The 8,099-nt window shown below is 44.9% G+C and overlaps 1 protein-coding gene across 3 annotated transcripts in view; it reads right to left on the reverse strand.

The window, feature by feature from the left end:
* Positions 1-1,196, reverse strand: part of PALLD (palladin, cytoskeletal associated protein) — a 376,038-nt gene extending 374,842 nt beyond the window's left edge. Inside the window, exon 1 of one of the 3 annotated variants that reach the window (XM_069576798.1) lies at positions 1,065-1,196. The gene's annotated coding sequence lies outside the window, so the exon portion shown is untranslated. The remainder of the gene's footprint in view (positions 1-1,064) is intronic. The other 2 variants (XM_069576797.1, XM_069576796.1) reach the window with 2 other exon arrangements.
* Positions 1,197-8,099: the final 6,903 nt, after the last annotated feature.

The raw sequence follows: 8,099 nt of genomic DNA on the forward strand, positions 1-8,099 counted from the left end.
CTGCTGTTTATAATGGAGGAGGAAATGGCAACCCACTCCAGTATTCTTGCCTGGAGAATCCCCTGGACAGAGGAGCCTGGTGGGCTTCAGTCCATGGGGTCCCAAAGAGTCGGACCCCACGGAGCACACATGGGGATGGGCTGTTTGTAAAAGTTTGTCAGATAGACTCTGATGTTTAAAATATGGGTAATGGAGGTGCGTTCTGTCTTTGAGGAAAAAGTATATTGGAAAGTGTATCTATCCTGTAATAAGGATTTCATTTCTGCACTTTCATGATCGAGGGAACTTGGTCAGTGTGAAATTGTCAGGCAGTGGGCTCTGGGTGTGGACACATTATTCATACTAGAAGGTAATTAGTATTTTTAGCAAATGTTGAAAAAGTAACATGAGCCTGAAATCATTCTGTATCAACGTCATCTATTGGATTCGAGACAATTTAATGTGTAACTTACAACAACATGATATAAAATTTTACTGTAAAACTTAAATTTGACTGTACTATAGTTTCCCTTGATAAGCCTAATCTTTAAAAAAAAAAAAAGGCAAGCTTTCTGCGTAGATAGAATTTAAGATGTTTGCCTTTACTCTCAACATTTAAAAAGTTCTCTGAAAGTGTAATTAACAACTTAAAATGTTACTGCAACCTAAAGTATATAATTTGAAGCCATTTGTAGTTAGTTTAAGTAAAGGCAAGGTTCAAATTAACAGCATTCTTATTTTCTTTAAAACAAAGCGCAGACACAGACTTGATGAATGTTGGCTCCATCATTACATTTGATCCTTTTGGGATGAATAGCACCAATTTAGTTTAAGATTATTACAGACTAGGCAGCTCTCTGACCACATAGGTAGAAACAAAGCCTGCAGGTGAATCTTATATGGTCTCTGTTCTTGAGACGAGTACAGAATTCCCATTACTTATTCTCTCCAAATAAAAGAGAAATCAAGACATCTTCTAAACAGTGCTATATCTTCTGGCAAATGACTATAATGTTTTTAGCATTTAATGAAGAGTTTAAAAATATTGCCTTACTAGTTAGTACGTTAAGACACGTTTTACAGACCTTTTCAATCCTTGGCTCCTCGAGGACCCCCCAGAGGTGATGGCTCTCAGAGGACCGTTTCTTCTTTCCCGGGGGAGCAGAGGTGGCCTCGTCTCCTCGTGACACACTGCTCGGTCCGTGGTCACTTTGAGGCAACTGTGGCCTCAGATCCCATCTGTCCTGTCCTCCACTCAGCTATATTTGGTAACTGAACTCATGTTTCCGCAGACGGTCCTGGCCAGGGATTCCAGCAGCCCAGCTCCGAGGGCTGGGTTCTTAGAAATTAAAGGCTCTGGGTGTAGAGGGAACTATATTTATGGATCTAATAAACGTGGGATTTACGCGTGTTTCTCTGCTCTCTGACCTTGTGACTGGAAATCACCACTTGTCTTTTAAACATATTCTCAATCAATTAAAATGTGCAGTGTGTGAATCTAAGGAGAAAAAGCGACCCTCTTAAGGAAGGCTCTTCTGACTATAATCTTCTGCTCTGTGCATTTAACTTAGTCACGTGGTAGATTATCCTAAAATATCCAGTAGCTATTTAGAAATTAAGGCACCTGTCAAATGGAGAGGAGAGCCCCCCGATCTCTCACTTCAGTTTGTTAATTGAAAACTATCATATGGCTTTGTGTATGTGCAGGACATAGTCCAGCACAGGACTAAGGAGACAGGAGACAGGCATGAACACACCGGAGCCTGAATCTCACACACCATGCAGTGCTGAGCACTCAGTCCAGGGCTTCGCACATCCTCACTGTCTAGCAAGCATCTGCTGATAGAATAACTAGGTGTTGAACAGATATTGTTCAGGACAACTCTGAACTCTCCTATACTTGTAAAAAAATGTCTCATTACTTATTCTGTAGCATCACATTGTAACATGTTCTAATATTTTGAACTTCCAAAGAACAAAACAGAAAGCTTTTCTGTTCCAAGGTCAGGCAGCAGAGTCAAATAGAAGGGGCAGAAAATAATTACACAAAAGCTCCTGGTGCAGTATTGGAATGAACTGCCACTTCTTCCTTTGTCTGGATAATATTGTTCTAGTCGATGCAGGTTCTTATCTAGATAATTTTTTTTTCTTTACAAAAATATATTTTATTTTTTAAAAACTTAAAAAAAATTTTATTGGGAGATATTTACTTTCAAAGAAATTTTTTTTTGATGGTGGAACACTTAGAAAGGGCTTCTCTTAAAGTTTCCTTTACAGGTAGTTCTGGTCCTTTCTAACCAGTCCTTGAATATAGGCACATTCCTGGGCTGTTTCAATGCCTTGAGGCGGGTGGGGGGCGTAGTGACTGGAAAAACAAAAGTGTTTATGTTTCCTTCTTACTAAAACCCTTAAGATAATAGTAAAAACCCAGTAGGATAAGAGTTGGGAGAGAAGACAGTAGAAGATTCTAGAAATGGACAGAATGGCTGGGAAATGGGTAATACATAGATGAATGGTTTAATTAAATTGGGAAGTTAAGTGCCTGCAGGAGGAGGTACCTTGGGGAAGCAGTGATTTGTTCAGAATCACAGAAAGACTGGAATCGTAGGCACCTGGCCCCACCCTGAACATCATTCTAATTGTCAAGTCTTGGTGTTGCTGGAGCGGCCGGCGCTGAGAGCTGGATTTGACTGAAAGAACCCCCACCGAACAGTCAGACCTGCAGCTGTTTCCACACCCCGAAGACCACCCTTAACCCTTGGAGAGGACAAGAGCTGTGTTCTCTGGAGTGTACAAGACAGTCCCCAGGACTGGGGCCACAACACAGCAGAAGGAAAGGGTGAGGCCCAGAGGAAAGGTTCTGGGAGCTGGGTGAGGGGAAGGGACAGGGGCTTGGACTAGTGTCCTATTTCTAGAACAGAGGAATGCTGGGAATGTGGAAAAACAGTAACATTCGATATAGCTTGGCATTGCTGTGTCTGTGACGTGAATATCTGTACTTCTGGTGTCTAAAAATGTCACGATCAAAAATTAACGAAAACCTCTGTTGTGTCCTGTGGCAAAGTGCAAGGGAAAGAGATGACAGGAATCAAAATGTTGTGAGCTCTCCAGGGTGTTACTTTAATTAAGGAAAGAGTTGCTGAGAGCAAGGAGGCTGGTGGTTATGAAGGCCAGTGGACAATGAATGCAGTAGCAATCTCCTCCCCTCCCCCTTCTTCCCCATTCTTTCCTCCTCCTCCTCCATTTTAAGATAAGTGGATGCTAACCCTATGACCCAAGCTTCATCTCAGCATTTTAACAGATTTTATTGTTGTGTTAATGATAAATTATTCAGGAGGCGCCACGTGTGTTTTCTCTCTGCATCAGACTGCACCTAGGCTGCTGCTGCTGCTGCTAAGTCGCTTCAGTCGTGTCCGACTCTGTGCGACCCCATAGACGGCAGCCCACCAGGCTCCCCCGTCCCTGGGATTCTCCAGGCATGAACACTGGAGTGGGTTGCCATTTCCTTCTCCAGTGCATGAAAGTGAAAAGTGAAAGTGAAGTCACTCAGTCGTGTCCGACTCTGTGCGACCCCATAGACGGCAGCCCACCAGGCTCCCCCGTCCCTGGGATTCTCCAGGCATGAACACTGGAGTGGGTTGCCATTTCCTTCTCCAGTGCATGAAAGTGAAAAGTGAAAGTGAAGTCACTCAGTCGTGTCCGACTCTGTGCGACCCCATAGACGGCAGCCCACCAGGCTCCCCCCTCCCTGGGATTCTCCAGGCATGAACACTGGAGTGGGTTGCCATTGCCTTCTCCTGCACCTAGGCAATAACTTGCAAATCCTGGCTTCATTTTAAAACCCACCTGAAGTGTGTGCTAGGACATGCACACTCGTGCTAATATTTTTCTCTTATTAACACATTACCAAGAAGATGCACATCCTTGCAGTTTTTAGGAAGAGAAGAGAAGAGAGTGCGGTCTAGTGAGCATTCACTGTACACAATGACAAGAAGAACCATAACGTGTAACTGATAAATTAGTGGCTCATCGTTTTTCATTGTTGTGGCGTCATTCACAAAGGAATGAAAATACATTTCCCCTTCCTCTTTCTGGAAAGTATAGCCAAGTTTTATGATCCTTGGTCACAGGAGACAATTCAGACCTTTTTGTAGAAATGAAAAGTTAAAAGTTGCAGGTGTGAAAACCATCAAAGCAACTGAAGTTGGTGTGTAGATGGGAACAGTATTGTTGGTGTATCTGCAGGGAGGTGGGGGCTGAGGCTTCTGGGGAAGATGCCTTCTCAGACCCTGGAGGGGCAGAGGGGTGGCAGGTTCTGTGCTGGCCCAGGAGGCTGATGAGAGCACCGTGGCCTGGCGCCCAGGTGGCAGGGCTGGGCTCCTCCACCTACCGATGGACTCGGGGCGGACAGTACGTCTCACCATGAATCTCACGTGGATGTGCTGTTTCTCAGCCCAGAGGGAGCCCTGGCCCACATGTCGCTGGAGTGCCAGGTTCCCAAAGGCCTGGAAGCCATGAGACTGTAAGAAGAATAACGAAATAAAAAGATAGTTGTGGTCCTGAGATGCATCAAAGATAGATACGATTTTATTCAAAAAGACAAAATGACTTTTCCTGAATAACGTGAGCATGGAGCAAACCATGCTTGTTTAGCGGGTATTGTAAGAATCGGGACACAAAAGTTCTTTTCCTTAGAAGAGACTCTTGACCAAGGCTCGTAAGTTATCGTGGGAAGGTCTGGGGATGTTAAGGATGAGAACTGTGTGTGCACAGTCATGCCATGTGAGGCCCACTTTTATTTACTGTCAGAGCCATTTCTGTGAGCACTAAGTCTGGGGTGGGGTTGTGACCCCTCCCCTAGGTCTCACTTAGTTCATCTTCCAAGTGGCTTCTTCTCTGTGTGACAGTCCCTGCTCTTTCCGAGGCCTGCACTGAGCGGCCCGCCCTCTGTCCACGTGTTCTCAGGGAAGCCTCCGGCAGTGGCTGAGCGCCTGCTTCCCTCTAGGTGTGTGGCCCGTGTCCTCGTGACGTCAGCCTGCTGTCTGTGTCCCTGCCCCAGGTGTACCCCACCTGCCTAGGGCAGGCTAGCTTCACCACCTACCCGCCCTGTTCTCACAGGTGACCCAGTGGGCCTGCTCCCCCTTGATCAGCCTGGACTAGTGCTACTTTCTAATGAATTATTGAGAAAATCAATGTCTTAGAACAATAAACATGTATCACCTCACACTGTTTCTGTGTGTGAGGAATGCTGTCCAGTCTGAGCCTGCTGACCCCTAGGTCGGGGTATCATGAATTGACATCCAGGTGTTACACGTGGCTCCTTTGTTCTGAAAGCAGGACTGGGCTCTGGAATCTGCAAGGGTGTCACTCATGTGCATATGTCGGTGCACAGGTGTATAAACTTCCATTTAGACTATAAGGGCCCTGGTTTTTCAGACAAACACTAGGCGAAGATAATCAAAGCTTTTGTGATGGAAGGGATGTGAAAAGGACCTGCCCCTTCATTCTTCTTTGATGTTTTCTCACCCTGGGGGCCCAGAAAGCTCTGAAAACCCTCTGGTTTTCCAGGAGCTGATCCCCTTCCCCTCTTTCTGAATATTTTCCTTCCCCTTCACTCGCGGTATGGTCTGCCAGCAAACAGGGATCATGGGACAGCACATAAAATAGTAAACTGAGAAATCAGGAATCAGATAAAATTAGAGGCATAAAATGCTTGCAGAGTTGTTCTGATGATCACTTGTTGGCCCGTTTGGCCATCCTGGGAACAGATGTCCTTCAAACCATGGACAGGCTTCCTGTGTCTTCCCCCTCCCGTGTATGTGGCTTGGACACAGGTCACAGGATCAGGTGTGACCCAGAGCCTTGTTTGTTTAAACAGGTTATGTCCATCTGTGTGTGTGTGCTCAGTCGCTCAGTCGTATCCGACCCTTTTGTGACCCCCGTGGACTGTAGCCCGCCAGGCTCCTCTGTCCATGGGATTTTCCAGGCAAGAACATTGGAGTGGGGTGCCATTACCTTCTCCAGGGCATCTCCCTGACCTAGGGATCAAACTTGCGTCTCTCGAGTCTCCTGCATCGGCAGGTGGACTCCTTACCACTGAGCCACCTGAGAAGGCTTGTGTCCATCTGTACATAGCAGTAAACTTCAGATTTGTCCCTCATGAGTTATGCTTTAGGAACTGTGGTTAAATCTGCTGCATTCGTGTAGCCTAAGCCTGCAGGTCGTCTTTTGATCACAGGCTTCTGTTACCTGGGATGTTTTCCAGTTTGTGTATGTGCACAAAAATGACTCGAGGAAAGTAACTTTATCACAGTGGTCATCCAAGGAGGGTTGACATTTCTGAGAATAGATTCTATAGTGCATAGTTTAAATGGATATTGTGGCCCAGTTAGGAACTATGATCTTCAGCAGCAATAATCTCATTTTCAGCTTGACTCTTAGGGCCCAACTGTAGAGAAGTTTTATTCTTCAGGGCTTAAAAACCAGTGACATTAATTTCAAAGTGGTGTTTATTGGATTTAAGCAAAATACATTTAACATTTTTTAGAAAGAATAACATGGGTATCATTGAATAATGAGAAAAGTACAGATTGTGTTTGGAATAGTGATATAAATTTTGAAAAAAAAATAGTAAATAGAAATTGTCTATTGAAAGAAGACTATGGCATGGACAGCTGAGTTTTATCCAAGTTATAGAGGTCGGCTTAATTAACGCCTGAAGACTTAATTAATTCTCCTATTGATGAGTCAAAAGAGAAAAGTAGATGGCCATTACCATAGGTTATTAACGAGCCTTTAGACAAAATTTAACACCCACTCTGACTTAAAACGGAGACGGCGACGGCACCCCACTCCAGTACTCTTGCCTGGAAAATCCCATGGACGGAAAAGCCCGGTAGGCTACAGTCCGTGGGGTCACGAAGAGCCGGACACGACTGAGCGACCTCAGTTTCACTTTTCATTTTCATGCCTTGGAGAAGGAAATGGCAACCCACTCCAGTGTTCTTGCCTGGAGAATCCCAGGGACGGCGGAGCCTGGTGGGCTGTTGTCTATGGGGTCGCACAGAGTCGGACACGACTGAAGCGACTTAGCAGTAGTGGCTTAGTTAAAAAAATCCCTCAGTGGGATGGGGAGAGGAGGGTTCCCCTGTCATATGGTACATTAATCATATTGAAGGGTATGTGTATGTGGTCCAGCCTTGTGTATACACAGATTCATTTACACACACCTAAGAGGCATCGCATAGTGACACAGGGAACACCAAGCACAAAATGCATGCCTTAACCTGTTCTTGAGAAAAGAGGAGGCAGAGTAAGGGAACAAATGGAGTGTTATGGGAAGAGCTGATTTTGTAATATAAAAAATCCTCCATAAAAAATTCTACAAATGTTGTACAACCTCAATTAAAATAGTATTTTTGTGTGTGTGGAACTGGGAAAACTGATGTGAGTTTATCCAGAGGAATTATTGTGGCAAAATATGCAGGAAGATTGTAAGAAAGGGGACAGGGCTGGAGAGGAGCTCTTTGAGACCGATGACATGCGCACCAGCTCCTAGTAGATGAGAAACAGGGGTGGGATGAGGGCTTGAATGGGATGACGTCTTACTCTTGTGTAGGAAGAACATTTCCCTGAAATGGCTGCGCATAGTCAATAATTACATCTGCTTCTTGTTCTGTCCAGTTCCACTGCCTGGCGCTCATTACAGTTTAAGAACTGATAGCCACTTCACTTCCTGCAGCAGAAAGCAAGCTCACTGGGCTCACACAAATTGAACAGAAAAAGGGATGTGGGATGAGTGAATAAGTAAGCAGTTACAGGACATATTCAGGACAGGATTAGGATAAGAACAGTGTACACTTTGGTGTGTGTAAGATCCTCAGTATTATATAGATATGTAGATAAACATACCACCATATATCGACGTCTGTTATTTCTCTCTTTCTGGCACATAACTGACACATTTTTAAGTTTTCCTGGAGGGTGACAGTGGTCAGCCTGGGAGCAAGTGCTCTCAGACTGTGAGCAAGCCTGGGCAGGACATGACCCCAAGGTGGCCTTGCAGTGTTACTTCTAAAAATGGCATCAGACATTATCTTGACTATGATTGTTGTTTCTCT

This window comes from Ovis canadensis, chromosome 2 (assembly GCF_042477335.2).
Source record: "Ovis canadensis isolate MfBH-ARS-UI-01 breed Bighorn chromosome 2, ARS-UI_OviCan_v2, whole genome shotgun sequence".
Taxonomy (NCBI): Eukaryota; Metazoa; Chordata; class Mammalia; order Artiodactyla; family Bovidae; genus Ovis; species Ovis canadensis.